At 42.1% G+C, this 24,945-nt stretch overlaps 1 protein-coding gene across 1 annotated transcript in view; it reads right to left on the reverse strand.

Moving 5' to 3' along the window:
* cabin1 (calcineurin binding protein 1) overlaps positions 1–24,945 on the reverse strand; it is a 365,306-nt gene that overhangs the window by 244,069 nt on the left and 96,292 nt on the right.

Here is a 24,945-nt window from a genome sequence, read left to right on the forward strand (position 1 = left end):
CAATGAAATTGCATCGTATTCTTCTGAATTTTGTAGCATACAGACCCAGTCTGCGTAATCCCTCCCCGTTCGACAAACTGTCATCCAAGAAATCAATCTGGTGAACATTCGCTCCACTCCCATTACTACGGGTAGGGAGACCAGACCTGTAGACAATATTCCGGATGCTCTGTATAACCAGAGCACAATATTTTTTTATTATACTCAAACTCTCTTGCATTTAAGACCAACATACTGTTTGCCTTTCCCATTGCTTGCTGAACCTGCATGTTATCTTTAAGTAATTTGTGTACAAGAACACCCAGGTCCCTCTGAACACCAACATCTTTCAAATCTCTTATCATTTAAGAAATATATTCTCTTTCTATTTTTGACCAGGGATTGGTAGTGGAGTCCCAGCTCTTCACACTCTATACCAATGTTTTGGAAGTAGGATCAAATATAATTTGTTCACTTTGCTGATGATACAAAACTAGGTGACAGTGTGGGCTGTGAAGAGGAAGCAGAGAGGCTCCAGAGGGATATGGATCAGCAAACTGAAAGTCCAAGGATGTGGCGGATGTGGGAGAAATGTCACGTAGAAAAAAATTATACTCCACCAGTTATGCCACAGCTTGAAAACTCCATAGAGATTTGGGCAGCATATTACAGAAAGATTTGATTTGTAGGTATTAAGAATTGTAGCTGCAAAGATAGATGGGATAAGACAGAGTTTTTTCCTTTGGAACACGGAAGACTTAATTGAGATGCAGAACATTTATGAGGGGCCCAGAAGGAGTAATAAATAGGAAGGACCTACCTCCTTTGGCAAAGGGGTCAAAAACTAATGGGCATGGATTTAAAGTATTTGGTGGAAGGATGACGAGAAAAGGCTTTTTCACCCAGAGGACGGCAGGGTCTGGAACCCACTGACTCAAAGGGTGGCAGAGGCAGAAACCCTCATCACATTTCAACAGTATTTAGATGCATATTTAAAGTGTCATTATCTGTAGAAATTAGGCTTTGCCATAAATTTTCTATATCATTCTATGAAACCTTGTTACAGCAAAATCCTAATATTTTCTTTAACATGTCAGCTAAATGGCAGCTAGTTCCCTGTTTTATGATAGTTGATAAGCAGCAAACATTTAAAGAAATATCTCTTAATTATAAAATGTATATTCTGCTGCAAAATAAAAACTCTCCAGCAAAAGCAGTTCATCAGTAGATAACTAAAAGCATAGACATCGGGTCACACAGCATGGAAACAGGCCCTTCGGCCCACTCAGTCCATGCTGACCATCAAGAACCTATTTACACTATTCCTACCCTAGTCCCATTTTCTTTTTCCCACATTCCCATCAACTCCTCTCAGATCCTATCACTTTTTTTTCATCAAATGACAAATTATTAATTGCCAGATGGACTTCAGTGCCTTTGTTTACAAAATTAACACGAAGATATAGCACGCACTTCGGAACACAAATGGTATCATCGAGTCATTGAGCCATACAGCAAAAGATCAGACCCTTCAGCCCATTACGTCAACACCAACCATCCTTTTGCACTCATCCTACACTAATTGCAATATTTCCTCACGCATCCCTATCAACTCCCCCAATTCCCATGCCATCCTCCTACACTAGGGGCAAGTTGCAGTAGCCAGTTAACCTACTAACAAACGTGTCTTTGGCACATGGGAGGAAATGGTGTCCTTCAGGGAAAATTGTGCAGTGAAGGGGAAAATGTGCAAGTTCCACACAAACAGCCCACAAGGTCAGGATTGAACCCGGGTCTCTAGACCTGTGGGGAAGCAGCACTAATTGCTCGGAGTCAGAAAGTTCTAATGACAGGTCATCAACCTGAAAGGTTGATTCTATTTCTCTCTCCACAGATGCTGCCTGATCTACTGAGTATTTTCAGCACTCAGCTTTAATTTTATGTTTGCTCAGAGTGTGCCATAGGAAGGATACATTTGCCTTGCGGATTCACTAGAATGATTTCTTGAATGAGAGGGCTGGCCCACACTCACTTTACTTAGATTGGGCTATACTTTTTGGAGGTTAGAAGGTTGAAGCATGTTAGTTTATGAGAGGGACTACAAGAGTTGAAAGTGGGAGATAGTTTCCGGTGGCTAGCGAGTCCAAAAATAGAGCATACACTCACAGGATTACGAAGTCAGCCACTTACGCCCAAGATGAGGAAGAATTTCTACCCCCTGAAGGTTGTCTTTGGCATTCTCCACTCCAGGAGCCACTGATGCTCAATTATTGAATAGATTCAATGCATAGATCAATACTTTTCTGAGCTCTAAGGGTATGGGGATCAGATGGGAGAGTGTTGTTGAAGGCAAGGATTAGCCATAAGCTTTATGAACAGTGAAGCAAGCTCATATGGCTTTTTGTATTTTTTTTAATGTGAGGGGATAATCATTACCTTTCAATCCATGGATCCATTCTAAAACAGTGAACTCTGGAAGACCAGAACCAATACATCTCATTTCTCCAGCCGCCTCTCTTAAAACCACAGGATGTCCACTTTTATTCTTATCAATCTATTTATCTTTTCCAAAACTAATGTTAATAATTTTAAGCACCTCACGCTAATTAGTCCTTTAGTTTCTCATTTATTTAATAAAATATTTGTTTAAATTCTCTGCCATTTCCTTATTCCCCATTATAATCTCTCCTATCTCAACTTTCAAGGCATCCACATTTCCTGTCATAATTCTTTTTAGTTTTTACACACTCCTAAAATTTTCTTACTATTTATTTAAGCAGGTTCAAGCTGCTGGTCAAAAGTAATAGGTCAAAGAAGAAATTGCTCAAAGTAAATCGCCTGAGAGAAGTAAAGTTATAACCATTTATGAAGTAAATTATCGATTAATATGACAAGAATATTGGCTTAGTGTTTAATTACTTTCATTCATTCATGCAACGATGCTCAATCACTCATTTAAGCATATCAGGAAGATCATGTGATTTCTGCCTCATTTTTCTTTACTCTTGTCATATTATCAACACATGAGAGCAAAAGAAATTAGAGTGGGGGAGTGGTTTCTCACCTACACCAACACTGAATAAGATCATGGTTGATCTTGTGCCTTGCCCACATTACAAATCCCATATCCCCCAATCCCCTCAGTTTACCAATGCAACATTCTGAGGTAGACAATTCTCTGCAGAAAGTGATTTCTCCTCATCTTAGTCCTAAAAGGATAGTCCATTTTCCCCGGGCGATACCCCCTCGTCTTGATTCTCCATTCTCAACATCTATCCTGACAATCACTTTCAGAGTCACACTGTTCATTCTTGTCATATCATATTGCTAGTGGTTAATTTCTTCATGGTGGTTCCATTAAGTGCAATCCACTGCAATGCATTGCTCCTCTCCCTGTGTGGCCTTTCAGGACCATATCCAGATCCATCTCAACACAAATTTTCCCAACCTCTCCACTGTCACTAAATTGTCACATTAGTTATCTTACATTCATGAATAGATGAGCAAAAGTTCCCTCTCATTCATTACAGCATAGACCAAATTAGCTGTTTTTAGTTCTCAGCACAAACTACCTTTTCCACCCCTCCCCTGGAAACTGTGCAAGACCAAACCAGCCTCTTCCTAACCTTGGTGCCACATTGAAATGAGCTTCCACCCACATATTCCACCTGTCTCATCTTCTAGTGAAACCCTCACCCTTACAGTTATTACCTTGAGGGTTGCCAAATTCCAACACACACCATCGAAACCTTCCTCTTTCTACTCTCTGTAAACATGAGGTCATCCAAAACTTTGTGGCCCCATCTTGACTTGCATCAAGTCCTTACGTCACTCACCCCATGCTTGCTGATCTACGCCAATGTCCCAATTTTAAAACTGTCATCTTTGTTTTCTAGTCACTGTACAGGTTCACTCCTCCCCACCTCTACAGCCCTGTTTGCTAGCAGAGCTCCTTTATTTCTGGCCTCATAATCTTCCTAAATTAATCATAACCATAAACAGCTATGCACTCACCTACCAAGATCCTAAATTCTAGAAATCCATTCCTAAATCTCTACCTTTTTTGTTCTCCTCCAAAACTCTCCTTAAAAACCTCGCTTTGACCTGGTCTTTGGTCCTCTTTTCCCAGTACTCCCATGTAGCTTGGTGTCAGATTCTGTTTGATTTCCCTCCTGTGAAATGCCTTGCAACTCGTGCAGCACAGTGTCACAACAGTTAGTGGTGCTGCCTCACAGCTCCGGGCACCAGGTTCAATCCGCAATTCAGGTGGTGTCTATGCAGCTTGTACATTCCCTCTGTGACCGCATGGGTTTCTTCTCATGTCCCAAAGATGGTAGTTTAATCAGCTACTGTAAATTACCCTTTTGTAGGTTAATGGCACAAAGAATCAAAGGGGAGTTAATGGGCATGTGGGAGCATGAATAAGTTGCAGGGGTACAGGTAAATAAGGAGCTTGAGAATTGAGGACTGCCCACCAGGAGCCAGTGCAGTCGGTGAGCCAAGTAGCCTCCTTCTGTGTTGTTATATGTAAAAGATAATTAATTACATTAAAAATGAATAAATACCAATTATCATTGATGTAGGAATGGTTAATTAATAAACAGAACAAATTTATTTGTATATTTTTTTCTTTGAATTATTGCAAATGAAAGATTAGTGTTCTTAACTGGCTTTCAAGTCTGCTCCAATACCATGTTTCTAGAGTCATAGAAACAGCACAGAAACAGGCCCTTTGGCCCATTGAGTCCACACTGGCTATCAACCACCCATTTACACTAAACTTACATTAATCCCATTTTTTATTCTCCCCACGTTCCCATCAACTACCGCCCCCCCCCACCCCCCCCAACCCCCAAATTCTACCATCCGCTTACACACTAAGGGCAATTTACAGCGGCCAATTAACCTACCAACCCATGCATTTTTGGAATGTGGGAGGAAAACCGGGGCACATGGAGTAAACCATGAGGTCATAAGGAGAACGTACAAACTCCACACAGGCAGCACCCGAGGTCAGGATTGAACCAGGGTCTCTAATGCTGTGAGGCAGTGACTTCACTAGCTGTGCCACTGTTTTGCCCATTTCTGTTACTAGAATTCTGGAGGTAATTGTACTTTTCACATATCACAACGTACTCGTCAGCTGCCAGAGGGTGGGGAGGGCAGAGCTGTTCGATTTCCATCTCAACAGTTTCCCCAAAGTATTATAAACCATTACTCTGATTTTTACCCTATTTCAAGCTGGATGCTCACTTATCTGTTCCAAACAATTTTTCTACCTTTGGTTGATCAAAGTATTATGATTCAACTTAAGAACGTTCCCAGCACAAAATGTATGACCATCTTTCAACAGATCTCAACCAGTCTCATCAGCCTGGACTTGTTGAGAATGCTGACTACAATATTATTTTTTTAGAATTTTTGCTTCCTCTCAGGACTTTTAATGACAGCAGTCATTCAAAAATTTTAAGGAATGGTGTTACAATTTAAGTTTTCAACAGGGTAGTTTTGTTAAACCATGACCCACAATTTTTGTCAATCTGATCAGATTAAGTTCCTACTTATTCAGCACAGCACATGAATAATACATATTTTTCTCAGATAAAAGAAAGTAATTTTCCTCAATTGAAAAGGGCATATTAGGACAATTTTTTGCAAACAATTTCACTTTGAGATCAGCATGCAATGTGTTTTATCATCAAGCAAATTTTTGACAGGTGCAAAAGCAGGCAAAGATTGATAGGCATATTATCCAAGAAAGGTGATAGGCAAACTGGGCAATATGGCTGCTCTGGGAGTTCAATACACATTTAACAATACAATACAACACCGGCACACAAATATCAAACACAAGTTTCACAAACAAGAATCACAACTTACCACACTGATACCGCAAATTTCAACCTCAAAGTAAAACATATGACTTGAGAAGTAAACATTTGGTTCTTCCAAACCCTAATAGACTCAACAACTTTAGCTATGGAATGCCTGGAAACACTGTCACCTTGTGTGGCAAATCAACAGGAAACCCAGAAAACTGTAGGACATAAATAGTCATCTGAAGCCACTCTTGCAAACTCTGGCAAAACAGCAATAACCAATACAAGAAACATTGAAAGACGACATGGTTTATGTTGTATGTTCTTAGAAGGTGGACATCATTGACAAAGGCAGTGTTTATGTGGCACCACTAATTCCCTTGAAAAACTGGCAGTGAACTCCTTCTTGAGCCATTGCAGTCTACTCTATAAGGAAGTTCCAGAATTCTGATCCAGTGACAATTAAGAAAAGCAATTTACTTTCATGTTAGGATGGTGTGATGCAACTTGAAGGGACATTTTGCATGTAGTGGTGTTTCTTTACATCTGCTGTCCTTGGCCTATGTGCTAGAAGCTAGGACTTTGGTGGATATTATCAAAGAAACCTTGGCAAATTTATGTGGATTTTATGGTAGGTTCATGCTGCAAAAGTGTTGCACCAGTACTGGAGGATGGAGTGTCAATCAACTGGCCTGTGTTGTCCTAGATGATGTTGAGTTCCTCAAGTGGTGCTGGAGCTATACAGGGAAGGCGCAAATATTCCACAGACCTGGTGGTGGAAAGGTGTTGAGAGACAGGAAACAAGGGACTAACCTCTCTTGTGGATAGAGCATTTATATGACTAATTCTGGTAAGCCTTTGGTCAATGATGTACTCCATGCCCCACCACATCTCCCAGACTACTCCCTACCCTCCAAGGATGCTGATAGAGCTTGACAATATTAATTCTATTCAGTTTCAGGAAGATATGGTTAAACTTCTCCTTGATGGAGATCGTCACTGTCTGGCATTCACCTGGCACAGGTATTACTGAGCAATTTTCAGTCTATGTCTGGATGGTGTCCAGATCCACATAAAGCAGCTGAAAATAGTTGGGCCTCGGACAATGCCCAGGAAGATAAGAACAACAGGCCACCAAAAGGAGATTGACAGATTAAGTGAGGAAGCAACAATATGTAAAACGTCAGAGAATTTACTAATAATTCTGGAGCTGCATTGTTGGAGGTGTCATCCGTCGCTTAAGATGTCAAACCAGTACCAAGTCCTTCTCTAAAATGGGAGGAAAGATCCCCTAACACGATTCCAGAGAGCTGCAACGTTAACCTCAGTATTCTGGCCAATATTTATGCTCCCATCAATGCATGAAAAAGAGATCTTCTGGTCATTATCACTTCTGCCGTTTGAGGGAGTTTGCTAATTATTAATGACTACTTAGCTGCTCTACCTCCTATATTGTTTACACTTCAAAATGTCTTCATTAGCTACAAAGTGATTTTGGATGGTTCCAAAGAGGTGAATGAAAAGTATTTAATAAATGCAAGCCTTTCTTCCAGATGTTCAATGTGGGGAAAACTGTTTTGGAACAATGAAATATAGACTAAGAAATTTCTAAATTGTAAGAAGCTGAAAACGATGAAAGAGTGGAGATTTTCTCGACTGGATTGAATGTAAAATGAGTTTGGGTAGCCTTAATCCAGTTAATAATAGAAACTACATTTAATTTAGCATACAGAAATCAGTGAAAACTACGGGATGTGTACAAAATGTACTTAAACACACTTTAACAGACTGCCTGAGGGGGTGGTGGAGGCAGGTACTCTCAAAGCCTTTAACATGTATTTAGATGAGCACCTGAAATGGCATAGCATAGAAGACGACAGAGTCCTGGGAAATGGGATAGGTATTATAGGTGGGCTGAAGTGCCTGCTTCCATGCTGTATGACTACGACGCTACAATATTCAGTTCTGAGACCCTACTTCAAAAGGGGTTCATTGCCCCTGGAAGGTATCTTGTCCAAGCCAACCAAAATCATCAAGAGGTAAGAAGGACTGGATTATGAGGACAGTTGCAAAGATTAGACATATTCCCTTCAGTACAGAGGGAAAAGGGATGATTATTTGAGGTATTTAAAGTTGCGGTGCACAGTATCCAGTATGCAAATCACACCTGATTCACAAAGTGCTTGTGCCTGGCCAGGCCTGCCTCAACAGTCTTTTTCTAACTGCCGAGAATAATGTTATTTTCACTGAGGAAACCACCTTGTCCTACTGAACAACAATACAGAAGAACTAATATCATCACCCTCCCCGTCCTCCTTGTCCGGCCATCCCATCTTTGGCAATGACTGTGACCTATCACTTTAAAGCCAACACATCACACGATTGAAAGTTTAATGTTTGTAGACCGACGTGATTCTCGGATCACCCCACATTCTTTAACCGCATATGCAGTAGGGAAGATGGCCATAAAGACATAGATAAGCAGACAGTGGGATAATAAAAATAACAATATAAAACTAACAAACTGATCATACTCTTAGAAGTCCCACCTGAAATCATATTCTGGATGCTAAACCCAACAAGCCCCGTGAACCGGTTTACAGAATCACAACTCATTCCAAACACTCAGAACTTCACCAAAATAAAAGGAGCCAAAACTCAATTTTTTTATTAATCCATTCTTTGAAGATGTGTAATGCTGGTAAGTCATTATTTATCAGTTTGTGCCCTAATCACATTTGGAAGTGCAAACTAGACAGAAGTCAGGCAGGGAGATCCAGCCTGTCGCTGGAGGGTTGACTCAATTCTTGTGGGGTTAGTACACTTCCAGGCTCCTGATAAAATTGAACCTCATGTCTCATGCTCTGCTTCATGTGCTTTGATTGATTAATGTGAAATATTCTCTTGAAATACTTGAGTTTCTCCTTAATGTACAGGAGATGTACATCATTTACACCAACAGCTGAACTTGCTAGCAACACACAAAACGCTGGAAGAACTCAGCAGGTCAGGCAGCATCTATGGAGGCCTGACCTGCTGAGTTCCTCCAGCATTTTGTGTGTTGCTCGATTCCAGCACCTGCAGTCTCTTGTATCTCCAGCTTAACTTGCTAACTTACAACAAACACACATCCCACTATGCTGCATTCTACCAGTGACAATAGGCTTTGCTTTCATAGAAAGATTCCAAATATGACAGTGAAAAATATATGTTGATTTTGGAATTCCATTTAATAGATTGGAATTTCTTCCTTTTATTATCGTAGACCACCAGTGTGGCCGTAGGTTCATAAGACACATAATCTGGGTTGTTTGTGAGTTGCTCTGAGTTGGAAAGCTGGCATCAGCAATGAGCAATGGAAGAGCAGGCAAAGCAAGAAATTGGCTAAGTTAGGGCAATTGGGGTTGGGGGGGGGGGGAGGTGGCGGGTGTGTGGGTGCTGGGGGTTTGATTTTGCTCAGCAAGGCTTTGAAGTTGCAAGCAAATGGAATTGAGATAAAGATTGCAATATTCTATTAACAAGAACTTTAAGTACTGTATGTACTGTGTGGCAGTACTTTCACATTTATTGTATCAGTTATCCTGTTATCTGAGTGTTGTTCACCTTCAACAAAGATATTTGGTTAGATGTTCTATCCTTGTTAACTTGTCTTACTGAACAACAATGCAGAAGAACTACCGGAGACTAAACGGGTGACCAATGTATAACTGAACAATGGAATGGACAAGGACTGAAGGTTCACCTTCTCCTGTTCCAGTGATACAGTGGAAGAAATAGGCAAACTTTGTTCTTAAGTGTATGAATCTCAGTTCAAGGTTAAATAATATGCTATGGCTGCAAAGCATCTGGTTCAGCTTGAGACAGTGGAATTCATGAGAAGGATCCCGAGCTGGCGCCAGGAGACGTGCATGACTGCAGATCCACCAGGACTGGATGCACATCAAAAGGTCCTATCCTGTCATTCCGATAGTTTGTTACAAGAAATGTGAATAGTGTCTTTGAATACAAGAATAAATCCAATAATATTTGGTTATCTGTGGTGATAGTAATGCCATCACCACAGCTAACCCGTGACGGGTCCTCAGAACAATTGGGACTGTCAATCTTACCCTCCCCAAATAAAGTTGCACAGCACCTAGTCTAAGATGATTAGAGGATTGGATAGGTTGCTCTCTTTAACATTAGAGGGGTGTTGAAGGGTAATATCAGGACAATCTTCTTCACACAAAGTCCAATAGCAATCCAGAATTTCATTCCCTCTCTTCAAAAATGGTTGTTTAAGCAAAGGTGATTGAAAGTTCGAAAACTAAGACTAACAGATTACTTTCAGGTAGTCAAACAAAATAATAATAGGGATAAAGAAATATACTCTGGAAGTCAGTCATGACCTAGCTAAATAGTGGGACTGACTTGAGAAGCTGCACAGGCAAATCCTGTTCCAATGTTTGCAGCTGTACTCAGAGCTCAGATGTATCAGTCAAATAATCCTTCTGCTTCAAATGCTACAGCTACCACACCAGGGGGGCTAGGTGGATTTTATGCTGTTTTGAATTAAACTTAAATTCAAAACAAATCCACCAAAAGACCATGGCAGCACATAACGGGAAATCAAAGAAGTGCAGATTCCAGGAATTCTGAAGTAGAAAGAGAAGATGCTGGAAGCCCTCTGCAAGTCAGACAGCATCTGTGGCAAAGAAAGATCGGAGACCCTTCATCAGATGATGGATCTCCAACTGCTTCTCTTTCCTCAGATGCTGCTTGACCTGCTGAATGCTTCCAGCATTTTCTGTTTTTGTTTCACGGCAGCACATAACTTGTCACCCCGCTTTCTTACTTAGCAAAGTTTCAAAGCTTCATCAAAATTAAATCTTTTCAATATATTCAAGACTTAAAAACACTATGTACTTATTTCCTCCAGCTCCAAATGGGAGAGACGGGCTCATTCAGCTCTGGGGACTTATCCACCTTTAAGCCCACTAAGGTGCCTCCTCCTTTTTAATTGTAACTTGTTCCAGAGTTCCACCATCCCTTCCCTGAATTCTCCAACTAGAGTATTGTTTTCCATAGTGAATACAGATGAGCAGTATTCATTTTACACCTGATGTACATCCTCTGGCTCCATGCACAGATTGCTGCTTTTTAACTGGTTACCCTCTTGCGCTTAATATAAAATGGTTTAACATTCTGCCAGTGCTATTTCATAACCCCTCTTTACCCTCCTAGTTACTTTGTTTTTAAGCTAACCCCTTACACTTTCTATATTCCAGTAGGGCCTTTCCTGTTCTTAGTTCTCTCCACCTCCCATGAGCTCATTTTCTTTATCTACCCTTTGATATACCTTGACATATAGGATTCCTTGGATTTACACTCCTGACCTTTCACCCTTACTGCAACATATTGGCCCTGAACTGTCATCATTTCATTTCTGAATTACTCCCACTAGTCACATGTAGACATTCCTGCAAGTAGTTGCTTCCAGTCTACTTTTGTCAGCTCCTGTCTTATATCAAAATCGGGCTTTCCCCAATCCGGGACTTTTAATTTCAGTTCAACCTTGTCCTTCTCCATAATGCTGGTAAAACTAATGAACTTCTTAGTACAAAAGGAGAAAATACCCCAAAGGTCCATAGGGGATAACTGCAATGATGCCAATTAATTTTACTTAAACATTTTCAAGAATGATGAGGTCCCAACTGCAACTTCACTGTTCAGGAAAGGCAAAACAAGATGGGGCTCATTACCTTGGGGCAATCCGTTAGAGATGTTTAAAATTATGAAGCAATCTGATAACACAGATAGAGAAAATATTTCTGTCAGTGGGAGAATACAATATTAGAGTCATAAGTACAGGAAAGCACTACTAAATGCAAAAAGAATTGAAGGGAGATAAATTCCAGGGAATGAGGAACTCACTACTCCCTGGAACAGTTGAGGAGAATAACACGGATACATGCACGGAGAAGGCAGCTGAGAAGAGGTAAGAATAATAGAAGCGTATGCTGATAGAGAGAGATGAAGGGAATCCAAAGGCATTTGTAAGTTCCAGGAAATTCTATACTGATGGAGCTTTAATAGTTTCTCATGTTTATTCACTAAGCCTGAACTGCCATTTGTCATCTTAACATGAATTAAAGCTCACAAGAAACAAATTGGCTTAGAAATCCAATTGCGTTGAAATGGAAGCGCTAAATGGTGGTGCAGCTGGTAGAGCTGCTGCCTCACACCTCCAGTGTCCAGGGTTCATTCCTAACCTCCAATGCTGTTCGTGCGTGGAGTTTACACATTCTCCCTGTGACTGCAAGGGTTTCCCCCGGGTTCTCTAGTTTCCTCCCACATCTAAAGGTGTGGGGATTAGTAGGTTAATTGGCTGCTGTAAATTGCCCCTAGTGCGTAGGGACATACAACTGCCTACAGACATTCAGCTCCATCTTATGTTTGCTTCACAATGGAATACAAAGTGTGGTATTAACCAGTGGGTCTACAACAGAATCATTCTCAGTAAAGACTGCTGTCAAATAAGGCTCCATCGCTGCCCCAAAACATTTTTCATTCTTCCTCACGGCATTGTTACACTTCACGTCCAACACATTTCCCGCATAAGTGGAACTAATCTTCAAAACAAATGGGAAACTTTCAACTTACAATGACTACACTCTGGAATCAAGGTTACCTGAAGGTCAGGAGTTGAGCTGCAATATGCTGACAATGCCTGCATGTGTGCACATTCAGAGACCAAGTCCAAGCCATGGCCAATACTTTCACTGAAACATACAAGCAGATGGGCCTTACATTCAATATTTGCAAGACAAAGGTTCTCTACCCTGCTGCACCACACTGCCTTCCAACTATAATGGTTCATGATGAGACATTGGAAAATATAGACCACTTCCTGCACCTCGGGAGCCACTCTCAGTGAGGGAAGCATTGATGATGAAATTCACCACCGCTTTCAATGTGCTAGCACAGCCTTTGGTCAACTGAGGAAAAGGGTATTTGAAAATAAAGACCTCAGACCTGGCATAAAAGTCATCATCTACCAGGCTACAGTAATCCCTGCCTTCTATATGCTTCTGAGACCTAAACTATCTAAAAGCAGTGGAAAAATATCATCACATTGTCCCTGCAAAATCCTCCAAACTCACAGAAAGGACAAGCAAATCAATTCAACATCCTCTCCCACACCAGCATCTACAGTACTGAGCTCCTAGTTACACTCAGTCATCTACATTGAGCAACAATGCCCAACTCCAGACTACTGACACAGATGCCGTGGTCCTAGCTCCAACATGGGAAGGGATTATAGCAGGTGGATAGAGGAAAAGAATCAAAGATGCACTCAAAGCTTCCCTTGAAGAAATGTGACATCCCCAACCACATAAGTGGTGGAATGAGTGGACATTGCCTTATCCACCAATTTAGAACCCATAAAACCTGAGAGAAAGCAAAGTCATCTTGATCCAGAGAGGCTGCCTAAGCAGAAGGTGCCAACCTGCATTTAGCTAGCAAGTCTAAAACCATTAACAAAAGGTTTAACTGATCAGTCTAAAAGGAAAAAAATCTATTTTCACTTGCTACTTAACCTACTTCAGATCAAATTTTAATAACAGAAATGCAACAGTTTTGTAGAGGAACAAAAACTATCTTTGATCTTTAAGAGGATGAATGAATGATGAAACATAACCCCTTGACTAAATAGAAAGACCCACACAGGCTGGAGGTTTCCCTGTCCTTTCAGTCTCATGGGAAAGAAGCAACTACTGTCCACAGACAGGGTACATTCACAGCACTCAACCTTAACACAGCAGGTGTGTGTGCTAGAACATACACCAAGGAAGGCAATGTCACAACAGCTATTTCAGTCACGTAAGTATCTGTTTTAATTTTACTGTGCATTACCTTTGCTCGAACTCTGAAATATAAACAGAAAACGCTGGAAACACTCAGCAGGTCAGGCAGTATCTATGGTCAAAGTTGATGTTTCAGGTGTGCAGTACATTGGAAAAACCAAATATAGATTGGGTGATTATTTAGCCGATTCAGTCCGTGGGGGCAACCTTAGGCCTGCCGCGTATATTCTCCACCCCACTCTGACCTTTCTGTCTGTGGCCTCCTGCACTGTTATGATGAGGCCCAATGTAAGCTTAAGGAACAACACCTCATTTCCGTCTGGGCACATTGCAGCCTTCAGGGCCCAGTATCAAATTCAACAAATTCCAGTAACTTACTTTCTCTGTTTGGATTGGAACTGCTAGACCTACAGTAAGTCATCCATATGTAATATTGGCGAAGTTCTTCTCTCTTCATTAGCACATGGCCGGACCTACTGGGTATTTCCAACAGCTCTGCATTTTGTAGCTTTTATGTTCCTTTATTGTGTTTTCTGTCTCTCTCTAATTGCCCTCCTTTCAACAGCTTTTACATTCCTCAGTTCATGATTTTTCTCTCTCCTTCAACATCGCTCATTAATTTACTAACTAGTTAATGCATCACCACAGCAATCCCAGCCAGAGCCTATCAGAAATATTCCCTTTGTCCTAACCAATACTCCCCCAACCTTCCTGCAATTTACAAACAACTTACTTTGTCTCTTTCCCTAGATGCTGCCTGACCTGCAGGGTGTTTCAGCACTTTTTGTTTTTATTTTAACCTAATGTACATGTGTAACAACAGACAAAACATGGTCAATGTGTGCAAACATTGGAAGTACCTTGACAACTTACTTCAACAAAATGGAACTGGTGCAGGGTGAAACTTGTTTAATGGCAGATCGTAATAAAGTAATGGCAGAGGAAAGGAGCTTTAACATTGCCAGGAACTCACACTGCAAAGTTATGAGTCAATATATTTTTACCTATCCTTGATTATTTTAGGGTCAGACTCTTTAGAACCCCTTAGAGGAAGGACTAGATCTGGAGCCTTCTTTTGGACCTGCGACGTCAGTCAAGCAGGTCACCTGTGGATAATGGAATGGAATGGAATGGAATGGAATGGAATGGAATGGAATTCCAGATGTGAAGACTGACAGCATCAGCCATAACTAATGCTGACAGTCAAAGCAATTAGTGGATAGAGCAAGATACTTGAATTTATTATACTGAGTACACATCTTCCCAATATAGCCCCAATTAAAGGTCAAGTTTTAACTTTAGTCAGGCAGGTAAATTGGGAGTTGAGATGCGCCAATGGAACAGCCAGCCTTCTGGTTCGATCTTTAACCTGTAATCGTGCACTCAGGCGTCCTATAAACTAGTCTGTGCTCATAAAGTAAACATCAAAGGAGCCCCAAGTTTTTCCAGCGGCTTGTAGTCTTCATTATTTCCATCCCTTGCACTGGTGATGATCAAAGTTTTGGCCACCTGGTTTATATATCTTGGTCATGTTTTATTTAACAACATTGATTTTCCAAGATCAAGAATTATTTGTAAGAGGCTACTTTGCTGGTCCCTCCTACAAGTGATATCCCTGGGCTCAAAACTGCAACCCTATAGAATGGCAATGTAGCTGCTGAGCTTGTGATAGAGGTGTAAGAGTCACAGAATTAAGTACTGACAGTCTTTACCATGTAGAATGTGATTAAGTGACATGTGTACAAACTTCAATCACAACACTTCCTTCTAAGAATCCTCAATAAAACCAAGTGGTTGCACACAATCACTCCTTTGGACATCAGAGAATCATCGAAAGACGAAATTCAGCCAATCATGTCCCTACCAGTCAAAAATGGATATTGCACTTCCAGTTCTTGGTTCGTAGCCTGCAGGTTTCAGTCCATCATATGGTCTTCCAGGTACTTTAAATATGCTGGGGGCTTCTGCCTCCACCACCCTTTCAGGTAATGAGTTCCAGACCCCCATCCTGTTCAATGAAGAAGTTTTTTCTCATCATCCCTTCACCAGTTAACTTAAATGCCCCGTTACTGACTCCTATGCTAAAAAAAATAGGCCCTTTCTGCTTATTTCCATTCCGCTTTCTGTCCGTTGTGTAATCTTCCTGCACACAGTTGTTGATGATAAAGCTACCCCCAGACTGCCATTCGTAAAATCAGAACGAAAGGAAAGAATCCATCTAGTTTTGCTATTGTTGCAGCAGGGCAAAGGACACACTTATTCGTCTTCTCCTTCCAGTTCTTCTTTTTCCTGCAGCCTCTCCCATCAACGATGACTTGCTTCCACTCCAGTTGTGTGGACTCTGAGGAGACTGATGAGGCCAATATGAGAAACGCAAGTTTGGCCATGAATGGACCATGAAGTGCCTGACGGAGCAATGGGACGCGGTTTGTGAGGTAGCACACTCCATCGTTTGCACAGGTGAGGCTCTCAGTGTGTGGACTCAGGATTCTCAATACTATCCAAAATGCTCTTTTTCCACTTTGAACAATCGTGGGCTAGGGATTCCCAAGAGTTCCCAAAGGGAGGAAGCAAAGATGTGGGGACTTCCCCTGGGTTTGCACCATCCACCTGGTTAGCTGTTATCAACAGCCTGGTGTAATCTGGCTGCAACATTGACTGCGGATATTCGACGTGGCTTGCAGAACTGACTGTAGGCTACATCGACTCCAGCTGAATTGGAATCACATTATTGCCAACAGATACCAAAAGCATGCGGTGTTAAGGCAGTCCACCACTTCCCCAATTATTACCTCCCTGCTTGGACAAGGTGCCCTAACCACCTTCACCCCAATGATCTAACCAGCTGCTTGCAGTCCTCCAGTCCTCACCTCTTGAAAATTCTTGACTTTAACAGCTGCACCACTGGCAACTATCAAGAACCAATACTCCGGAGTTTCTTCCCCAAGTCTCTCCACCTCTCAAAATCACTTTCATGTGCTGGCCTTCCTTAAAACCTAGCTCCGGTTAATTACCTTCACTAATTTCCTACTATACAACAAATACACTTCAAAAGTACTTCATTAGTGGCTCGGTTAATTTCTTTTTTAATATTCCTGTGATAGAAAACTTTTAGCCACTTTCAGAGTGTATCACTTTACATTTCTCTGCATGCATTAAATTTTACCAGCGAGTGTCTGCCCGCTTCACTGGTCTGTAAGGAGAACAAAACCACAGAATAAGGAGCAGGAGTGGACTATCTGTCCCTTCAAGCCGGCTCTGCATTCATAAAGATCATGGCTGGGCTTCTACCTCAATCCTATTTTTCTGTAGTATCCTGATATCCCACGATTCCCTTACTATTCAGAAAACTATCCTTGTCTGTTTAGAATAAACTCAATGACAGTCCTCCATGATAGATAATTCCAAAGATTCCCCACCCTTATAGTAAAGAAATTTCTCATCGCCGTCCTAAATGATTTACCCCTTGTTCTGAGACTGACACCTAGTTCTGGACTCCTGAGCCAGAGGAAGCATCCTGCACCCATCCTGTCGAGCTCTGTGAGAGTTTTGTTAGTTCCAATGAAGTCACCTCTGATCCTTCTAAACTCTAGAGAAGAGGTCTATGTTCTCAAGAAGTTTATACTACCTCCTCATTGCTTATTCCAATCCTGCCAGCATACCCAAGTCCAGATCATTTTTAAATACCAAAAGCAGCAGGGGTCCTGTACTAACATGTGATAATCCTTTCTCACACCTTCAACACTCCTCTTCCTTTGGACACCCCCTTTGGGCCTTTTATCTTCTCTTGACCTTTTCTTCTCCAATTGCCGTCGTGGTATCAACCACCTCGACATCTCCACTGCCCTCACCCACTCCAACTTCATCCTGCAGCACTCCATTGACTTTGCACCAATCCAACGTAGTCATCAATCCCGGAGACCAGGGCGGCAGTGATGTAGTCTAGCAGACTGACCTCTACCTTGCGGAGGCCAGCTGGCAGCTCTTGGACCCCTCCTGGTACCTACCTCTAGGCCACAACCCCACCAATGAACACCAGGCCACCGTCTCCCACACTGTCACAGTACTTGAAACATCAGGACATCTCCCCTCCACGGCGTCCAACCTAACAGTCCCCAACCCCACACTTCCCGCTTCTATCTCTTACCCAAGATCCACAAACAGAACTGTCCTGGTAGCCCCATTGTTTCTGCCTGCTCTTGCCCCACTGAACTTTTTCCTCATACCCTGACTCTATCCTGTCTCCCTTGTCCAGTCTTTTCCCACCTACATCCAGGACACCTCGCATGCCCTCTTATTTCCTGGTCCCCACCACCTCATCTTCGCTATGGATGGCTGGTCTTTATACACCTCCATCCCTCATCAAGATGATCTTAAAGCTCTCCTTTCTGCACAAAGATCCAACCAGTTCCCCTCCACCAACACTCATGCACCTAGCTAAATTTGTTCTTACCCTGAACAACTTCTCTTTTTGACTCCTCTCACTTCCTACAAATCAAAGGTGTAACCACGGGCACCCACATGGACCCCAGCTACATCTGTCTTTTTGTTGGCGACATGGAAGAGTTCCTGTTCCAAACCTCCCGTACCACTCCCCAACTTTTTCTCTGTTACATCGACAACTGCATTGGTGCTGCTTCCTGCACCCATGCAGAACTCATCAATTTTATCATCTTTGCCACTAACTCCCACCCCGCTCTCAAATTCACGTGGACTATTTCTGACACTTCTCTCCCTTTTCTAGATCTCTCTGGCTCACCTCAGGAGACAAACTATCCACTGACATTTACTATGAACACACTCATTCCCACAGCTACCAGGACCACACCTCTTCCCACCCTATCTCTTGCAAGGACACCATCCCTTTCGCCCAGTGTCTCCATCTCCACCACATCTGCTCTCAAGATTTCAGATGTCCTGGAATGGAAACTGACATGTCCTTTTTCGGGAAAGGTGTCTTCCCTTCTATGGCTGATGGAGCCCACTTTCTCATTTCCCCCATTTCTCAGACTTCCACTCTCACCCCACTCCCCTCCAAACAGAACAGATATAGAGTTCCCCAGTCCTCACTTTTCACCCTATGAGCCTCCGCACCTAGCACGTCATCCTTCATCATTTCCACCAGCTGCAACGAGATCCCACCAGTAGACACATCTTCACCTCCTCTCCACATTCTGCAGGCACCACTGCCCTCATTACTCCCTGGTTCACTCATAATGGTAGGAACAATAGCATCTTTCCAACGTAAGGTAATCCTTACCTCTGGTGTGTTTCCGCCCGCACCCCGCCCCCCAGCTTCCGAACCTCCTCTTGGACCCCTTTCCCATACCCCCTCTCCAGCCCCATCATCTATTTGTGCCTCCCTCCCCCTCCTGGTTCCATCCACCTACTAATCACACATTTCACCCTCCAGCTGCCCCGAACTCTCCCATCTGGCTCTGGCTCCATCTGCCCCTCATTCCCCTAATGGTTCCCGCTATTGCCTTCTTTACTTATCAGATTCCAGATTTTGGTTCCTGCTTATCACCCTCCTAGGTGTCTCTCCCTACTCCACCCCTCCCCTATCAGGCTCAATCTGCCTGTCATCCTTCACCCCTCCTCAGTCCACCAATCACCTACTGGCCCCTGTCTCACACTTACTTCCCCTTCTCTTCTTTATAGTAGCAATCTCCCATCTCCACTCTCAGTCACGACCCAAAACGTCAATAATTCCTCCACTCCCCCCCCCACAGATACTGCTCGACTCGCTGACTTCCTGTTGTTTGTCCCTAATACTGATTCCTGGGGAGCACAACTTCATTATTCTTTCCAATGTATAAAAAAATCCTAAAGACACATTACAAAAACACTGACACACTGCCGTATAAAAAAGTCCAGCTTGATCATAATCAGAGGTCATTTATCAACCAGCACAGTATAACTATACACAAAACTGAGCCTTGTTTTACCTATTTGGGTAACGTGCTAACAAATAATGTAAAAATAAACAACATTTTCTCCCTTATCAGAAAAGCTACATCTGCATTGATGAAATCCAGTTTTGCAGTGGGAAGTAGACAAATAGAAAGACATATCTACATCAGTATGAAAACATCATCGTCTTCACTTTTCTCCTATATATACTTGCCAGTGTGCAGCTTATAAAATTTAGTTGAAATTAAAATATAGCAGGAAAAATATATAAGAACAAACAAAACCAGAATAATTTAGCTAGTGTAGCACAAGAGTTTAACTATATTATTATGCTTGATACCACAACATTACACATGTAACAGATACTCATATTGAATGGGGAAAACAGACCATTATTTTGTCATGTTCACTATATATGTCTCCAGAAATGAAGGCTGTGGAAAAGCAAAACAAAATACACTGGTATCAAAACCTAAATTGGCAAAGATACAGGTTAAAAACAGTAATTTTGTTTTCCCCTTTCATTGAGAAAACTGGGTGAGGGTTTTATAATCTGGGCCAATAGTACAGGAACCAACAATGTACAGAAGAGTAAGAAAACGGGTAAACAAGGACATAGCAGACTGACAACACCAAGCTCGTGTTTCATAAGCCTGCAAGAAATGTGAAAAGACAAACATCTTAAATAAAGTGCAAGAGGATGGAAAGGAGGGAGGTGGGGAAGTAGATGGCATTAAATTTAATATTGTTAAACTGATAACCCAGATGATAAACTAGAAGTAAAAATAAACAGGGAATATTAAGGGAATATTCATGGTTACCACATAATAAATGAGGCATTAACTGAATAGGAGAAGTGTGGGATTGAAGAGATACAGCCTTTGTTGATAATTCACAGTAGAAAAAGTGGAACTTACATCTGGTGGTTGGAAGAATAAGAAATGCATATAACGCAGCAGAGAAAACAAAGGGAAGTATTGTATCAAAAAGATCTTCAGGCTGCAGGGTGGGAAAAACAACATAATAAATGGAATGTGTCCAGTATCACCAATAACATTGTATGACATCCCAACGTGAGAAATGGATACAGAACACTGGAGATGTGTTAACAGGGGCTGACCTAAAGCAAGCTTATAGGAAGACTCTGCAAGTACTTTTGAAGGAGGGAAGTAAGTTAGCATTTCGAGGTGTGTAGCCACAAAGCAAAGGGATTCAGAGAAAGGAACCGAAAGGAAGCCAAAGCCAGAAACTGAAAGCACGCTGTACACAAAGCTGCAAAGTAGGAATTAGTCTGGGGCCATTCATCGAGTTCATTGATATTGAATTTAACGCACTCAGGTCAAGGGGCACAGAGGCAAGTTGTCAAATGATAAGAAATCAGAGTTAATCAGCTCGGGATCAGATCCAGTGAAAAAGCTCGAGGAACCTGGAGATGATAAAGGTGTGACTTAAAGTTTCGGCAGTAGTGGGATGCCATAAGTACAGAGGCAGTTGCAAAAGCAATAACAGGTGGATTGGCTTAATTTTTTTAACAATGAAACCTCCTATTTAATAATGGAACTAAATGAAGAACATGAGCAAGCATATTCACAGCATAATAAGCTACTACGGGAGAATAGCGATAAAATAAAAGACTGCCCTGAAAAGGAAGGCATTTCATAGCTTCCAACACAAATAGCCGAAAGCACAGGCAAAGAACACCAATTAATTACATGCAGCTCTGAAGTCACCACCATCACTGATTTATGGAAAGCAAAAGCTACCTTTGCCCAAAACAAAAAAAGCTTTCAAGGGCACCCATTTTCCTCTGAAATCACTGCTTTCCTGAGTGTTATCCTCTCATGACTTCTCCAGTAACTCAGTGTTTCCAGCATTCCACTTTTCCTGTTTCTGGTTCCTCCTTCACCTGAAAATGAACTCCATGCATCACCCAAACCATTACTGCTTCACTGCACTCTTCAGATAAATCTCAACCTCCCACACTCTGTGTAATGGCTTAATTAGTGACTCACAATTTTCAGTGGAGCAATAAAAAATAATTCTTCACAGGTCTAATGGCTGTCATATTTTGCCTTTGATGGTTTTCTGATGCAAGCACCATCAATAATCTGATCATCGCCTCTAGCCTCAGTGAACCTCTATCACAGCAAAATCTGTCCCCAGCAAACTGTTCCCTTTTTATGCCAAACCTCTTCCACATCTTAAGGCCTAAAGTTCCATAATCAGGCTAGTCAATTCTGGCATTTCCCTAAAACAAGGCAAGAACCACTGCTGCTACCATTACTTTTATTTATCCAATGCTTTCAACCGAGTAAAGCTTTTCAAAGTACTTCACAGGTGCATTGTTAAATAAATGTGACACCATGCCACATAAGGCAACGTTAGGAAATGATCAATGAGGAGGGTTGTAAGGAATGTCTTAAAAAGTGTCAAGAATGAGCAATTGGATAGCTCTCCTTAGAACTCTCCATGAGTTCAAGATCTTGGCATCTGGTGGCTAATGGTTGAGTCAAGGGTATCCAGAGTCCAGAAGTAGATGGGAATCAGAAAATGTAGATGGTTGTGTGCTAGTGCGGATAAAAGAGAAAGGGAAGAGCCATGTCATCTGACATGAGTATTTGAACACTCAAATGCAAGGTATCAAAGACACTTATCACCTCCAAGCCTCTATCGCTATCTCCACCCTTCCCTCCCCCACCTTACTCCATTTGCCAATCAACCCCTCCACACCTGGATCCACCTATCGCTTGCCAGCTCTTGCCCCACTCCTCCCCCTGCCCTCTTTATACTGGCTCTCCCCTCACTAGTCTTTCAGTCCATATGAAAGGTCTCCACCCGAAACATTGACTGTCCAGTTCCCTCCACAGATGCTGAGTTCCTCCATTTCTGGTAATAGAGTACCAATGGGCAGATATTGTGGCAAGGAAACAAAGCCAATGGCTTTGTACTACCCAGTATCTAACTGGAGTAAAGCTGATGGTCATTGGCACCTTAGACGCTCCAGGAAGTAATGTTGAGGGAGGGAATAGAAATGCCCTTGCAGATGATTCTTCAGCTATGACTGGACCATCAAGAATGGAACCAGGTGAGCACACTGTCCAACCTGGATGGACATGGAAGAAAACTCGTTGGGGGTCACAAGATCACAAGACAAGGGAGCAGAAGCAGGCCATTCGGCCCATCGAGTCTGCTCCAAGGAAAGGGAAATAGAAATGAGAAATGGGGAATGGGGGAAGAAGAAACAAAAAATAAAACTATTCTAATCCCAATTACCGGCCTTATCCCCATATCCCTTGATATCCTGACTATTTAGATATCTATCTCCTCCTTGAACGCCCCCACTGATCTGGCCTCCACTGCTGTACGTGGCAAGGAGTTCCACAAATTCACCACCCTCTGGCTAAAGAAATTTTTCCTCATCTCTGTTTTGAAACTGTACCCTCTAATTCTAAGATTGTGCCCTCTGGTCCTGGACTCACCCACCAAGGGAAACAGCCTAGCCACATCTACTCTGTCCTTTCCTATCAATATTTTAAATGTCGCTATGAGGTCCCCTCTCATTCTTCTGTACTCCAGCGAGTACAGTCCAAGAGCCGACAAACGCTCCTCATACATAAGCCCTTTCATTCCTGGAATCATCCTCGTAAATCTCCTCTGAACCCTCTCCAACGTCAACACATCCTTCCTAAGATGTGGGACCCAAAACGGCGCACAATATTCCAAATGAGGCCTCACTAGTACCCCGTAGAGCCTAAAGTTTGTCTAAAAAAGATCTGTCTGGTAAATGATTTTTCTGTTTCCAGTCTCTAACTTCTTCTTCCCAATGCTATCACCATTGCAAAGCATGGCCAGTTCACCTTAGTGTCCAATACTTACATATCCCACAACACCTGATGAAATTAACTAACTACCTTACATCTGAAAAGCAATGAAACAACAAAATTTAAAGGGAGCAATTACAACTAAATCAAAGAACGGTAGCCGAAAGCCCTTTAGTTTCCAGTTATCGCCTAACTAGGACTACCAAAATTCTGTTCAGACGTGTACACAATTATTGCAATTTCCCTCCAGCACTGCTTAAAATCATTACCTTTAGAGCACTAATAAGATTGCAAAATAAGAGTCCTTTGTATCCACTTCTGGCTTCTAATTGCTGAGGCTGATTTACCACTGTCAACACAACTTCCTCCAAATTATTCCTGTCTCTGCAAATTGGCTTGGGATGGAAATATTCACAGAAATCGGGTTTAGACAGAATAAAATCCACACACATGCAAACCAACTCCTTTAACCAACAAAACACAAAACTAACCAAAAACTCTAAACCTTTAAGATGAATAGGAATTCAATAATTGAAGACTGAAGCACCAGTGCCAAATTCTACAATAATTCTCTTTGAATGTCAATAGGGAGTCACATTTTATTGCAGTTCTAAACTTCAACTAAAAAGGTTACCTAAGGATTTAAAAAGTACTGGAGGGCAATATCTCTGCAATTCACTTTCCTCTGCTCTACTTGCACTACCAGCGGTTAATGTGTACACAAATATGTTGAATCAATGACCAAAGTACTGACCCTTTGATAATGAGCATGGAAGAAGTTTTACAGAATGTGGGCTTTGGCTGGCAAGGCCAGCATTTATTGCCCATCCCTAACTGCCCTTGAGAAGTAGATGGCGAGCCACCATCTTGAACCACTGCAGACCTTTTGGTGAAGGTGCCTTCACAGTTGTAGGGCAGAATTTTCCAGAATTTAGCCCCATCAACAATGAAGGAATGATGAAAGATTTTCAAGTCAGGATGGTGCTCAACTTAGAGCGGAACCTACAGGTTCCCATGTGCCTGCTCCCCTTGTCCCTTTTGATGGGAGGTGCTGTCAGAATAGCCTGGGTGAGTAACAGCCACACATGTTGTAGATGTGCATACTGCAGCCACTCGCACAGCCAGTGGAAGAAATAAACGTGTAGGGTGGTCAATGGGGTGCAGGCTGCTTTGTCCAGGATGGTAACAAGTTTATTTTAGTGCTGTTGAAACTGCACTCATCCACACCAACAAGTAAAGAATGCTGCATCACACTCCTGATCTTTACTTTGTAAATAGCGGAAAGGCCTTAGGGAGTCAAGAAATGAGCCACTCGCCACAGGAAGCCCAGCCTCTGACCTGACCTGTTTATGTGGCTGGTCTGATTGAGGTTTTGGTCAATGGTATCCACTCAAGATGTTGAGGGCGAAGGATTCAGCAGTGGCAGTGCCACTGAATGCCAAGAGTAGGTGCTAAGACTCTCTCTTTTTGGACATGTTCATTGCTTGGCACTTAAGGATTCTTAAATCAGCAAACATATGCAAAAGCCCAAAAATAATGATAAAAGTCACAGGACTAGAAAAATAG

Source organism: Pristis pectinata, chromosome 17, assembly GCF_009764475.1.
Source record: "Pristis pectinata isolate sPriPec2 chromosome 17, sPriPec2.1.pri, whole genome shotgun sequence".
Taxonomy (NCBI): Eukaryota; Metazoa; Chordata; class Chondrichthyes; order Rhinopristiformes; family Pristidae; genus Pristis; species Pristis pectinata.